Here is a 3552-nt window from a genome sequence, read left to right as displayed (position 1 = left end):
TGAGTGAGTGAGTGAGTGCGTGTGTATATATATATATATATTTTATAATGTGTATATATTTAATGCAGCAACATAGGGGCAAGCACCATGGCGCAGTGGTAGCGTCATTGCCTTGTAATCAAGTTGTCTCGGGTTCGATACCCGATGGAGGCACAAGTGGTTCGGATCCCACTTTAAACTGTAGGTTCAGTCCCGATTAGCCTTACTGTGCATAAAGTGGACTTAAAAACAGCAACTCAAGCAGCAACATAGAGGCAGCATAACTGACGAATAAAGATGCGAATGTTAAGAACAAGAAATTTGCTGAGAACGAAGCGGCATAGTTCAATTAGAAAGGAAATAATGCATCCCCTCCCCCGTAGTTGCTTCCAACTTTCATCGGCTTGAAAATACTTAATTTTCTATCCTTAATATACTATTCTATACTTAAATACTTAATTTTCTACAAAATTATATAGCGGCATGGACTTCCAGAAGGAAGTACAAGGATGGTCGCCACCTCCCTCCCCTTCTGGAAAATGAATTTTGACATAAAAGTATCTATTATTTCAGTTGTATGAATTGATTTCAGTCACAGTAATTTCCACTATTATAATAGGGATGTACGAACGTGATAATTTCAAACTCAAGTGGCGTTTTTTGAAAGGGCAACACTATTACGGGGTAATATGCCCCCCTCCCCCGTGCGCATGCCTATGCCGCCGTCGTTCATCCGCTACTATTAGATCATCGTATTTTGTAGCAGATCTTCTGATTTCTCAAGGAACAATCTCCAGATTTTTCCAAGTCTGACCTGGCAACACTGCCCCGATCTCCGATACCGGCAGGGAAGATGCGCGAACGCTTTTGACGGAAGATTTTTTCCTTGTGGTCACAGATGTGGTCGAGCTATAGCATCACACATGAGCCTGGCCATAATTTTATAGGTCTCCCTTATTGCACAACATTACAGTAATCTTGTGTTCTGACGTCAGACGACGAATGCCTACGTTGTTACTTTGGGTTTGGTTCTATTAGCATAAATACACTGAAAATTTTTCATTTATGCTAAGAGAACTAAACCCAGCTAGCCTAACCTAACAACTTAGGCATTATCCTAACAAAAAGAGTTTCCCGTGACGTCAGAATGCAAAGTTGCTCCAGTGTTGTGCGATACGGGAGATGCGGACAAATTGTATTTTCCGTTCAAACGTCGGAGCGAGTGAACACGAATTATCTACCTTACCTTACTCGCAGCTGTACTCACGCAAATGATGGCACGTGGTAAGGAATACCCATTTTTAGGTTTAATTTTTTTTGGAGCGAATGTACAATATAGAGAATGTCTCTTATTACGTTAATATTTGGTATACTAACTAAATTTGGCCTTCTAATCATGAATGTTGTTAAAATGCTGCGGACGCGTGTAAAAATTCAAGGGTAACCCCACGAACTATGCACGGATAACCCCACGAACCATTTTCGTAGTTAAAATGGTAAATTGGAACAAGTTTACAATACCGGACCACTCTCCAATTTCTATGAAATTTCGCCTACTCACTAATTGAGACCTCCTAATCACGAATCTTAATTTTATTGTGTTTAGTTCTCTTAGCGTAAATAATAATGATTCATTATATTTATGCTAATGGTACCTAACCTACCCTCGTAGGCATTCCTCGTCTGACATCAGAACACAAGGTAGGAAAAAAAGTTGTGACAAGAAAGGTCGTAGCGAATTGCGAAAGAAACATTGTTCTCAATTGCTTTGTATGGACAATCATCGTGGTATTTAACAAGGTTATTCTACAACTTCTACAGGTTATTTTACAATTTCCATGCTTGACTGTCAATTATTAGATGCAGATTAGTGATTAGTTCGTCTCAATTAGTGAGTATGAGAAATTTCATAGAAATTAGAGAGTGGTCCGGTATTGTAAACTCATGCCACATATTGTAACAAAATATAAGTTTTGTAACACTAGCTTTCTCACTGCGCAAGATGCCATTTTTCTAGAAGAATGCTCGAACACTATTGCCAAACCTAACTCTAATCAAAGTCCGCATTCCACATGCTCTTCTACCTCGTCATTCTCATGAAGCAGCAACTAATGCTCTGCAAGTAACGAAGGAACAATGTGGCAACGCTGTAGACAGCCCAACGAATGCCGAACGTCACTTGTTCATATCATCAAACATTGTTGTTATGTTTATGTGTGGAGAATGATTGCGGTAATGAGGAACGTAATTTTGCAACATATATAGAAACATTATTTTCCTGTAGTTTACGGTTATTACAAGCATAAGAAAACAGTTTTTCATTGTGACGTTTCAAATATCAAAAATGAAGAAAGGCTTTTTAATATAGCAAAAGAAAATGGCTTTCACACTAACAGAATGAACCAAATCAAAAAAACAAGTCGCAAGAAAACTAAAGGAAAAGAGAAATGCAGACAAAGATGAAAAATCTGTTGAAAAGAAATGTGTGTGCATTCCATTCCACAAGGGATTCTCACATAAAATTGCCAAAATTTTAGAAGTTTTAATTTCAAAATTGTTTTTAGATCACCAAGAAGTTTGGAATGTACATTTAATGAATTCAAAATGAGAAACTCTCTACCAGATGTGGAAACCACAGGAGTACATAATATAAGTTGTTCATGATCAAAGGATTATGTAGGACAAACAGCAAGGAAAATGGCAATAAGATGGCACGAACACAATTTGGACATATGTTTGATGAAGGGAGTGTGTGTTCTCCTGAAACTTCACAATGAAAAACTGTTTTCTTATGCTTGTAATAACTGTAAACTACAGAGAAATAATTCTGCAATGCAAGCAATGCGTACATACAAGAAAAACTATATATATAGAGACGTAAGTGTACAATTTTTACACATGACCCCCAAACCTTAACTCCAGATACATTACCAGGGCTGCATATTTAGTGAGTATAAGAAGTAGGAAAGGAATTGGAGACATTCTATATATTGTACATTCAAAACAATTTAAATTATAGTTCATTTTGATAACTGATGCTAGTAATATATAATAAAATTCAATTTCATTGAGACTCAACAATGGACATGTGTAGAGCAGTAGGGCTGGTATAGTGTAAACTGTTGTTTTAATGGATAGTCAGTGAACATTTTGCTGCGGAATGAAGATGACTTGCTTGTGCAGTTGTATGGGAAGAAATGTTACTGTGTTAGTGTTACAGAAATACAATATCTTAGCCAAAGACTGTATCCTTTTTTTAAGAAAAGACTGCATATTGAAGACTCTTCATAGAAATTTCAGCATAAAATGCATGCTCGACTAGGGCTCTTGGCATACCATGCCATTGCTCTACCACTGAGCTACCAAGCTGACCTGGCTTCGCCTGATTTTTCGCTGCTACTGTTTTACCTGTGCAGAATGATGTCTGTAAGTGCTACTGCAACGGGATCTGTTGCCTTTGAAACACTTTAGACTTTGATGTCGAGCCTACATTTTTCGCAGAAATTTCTACGAAGAGAGTATTATTTCTGACCAGTGACGTGCGGTGATGTCGACACTTGGGGAAGCAATCAG

This window comes from Lepisma saccharinum, chromosome 3, assembly GCF_977018435.1.
Source record: "Lepisma saccharinum chromosome 3, izLepSacc3.1, whole genome shotgun sequence".
Taxonomy (NCBI): domain Eukaryota; kingdom Metazoa; phylum Arthropoda; class Insecta; order Zygentoma; family Lepismatidae; genus Lepisma; species Lepisma saccharinum.
This window is presented reverse-complemented; position numbering follows the sequence as displayed.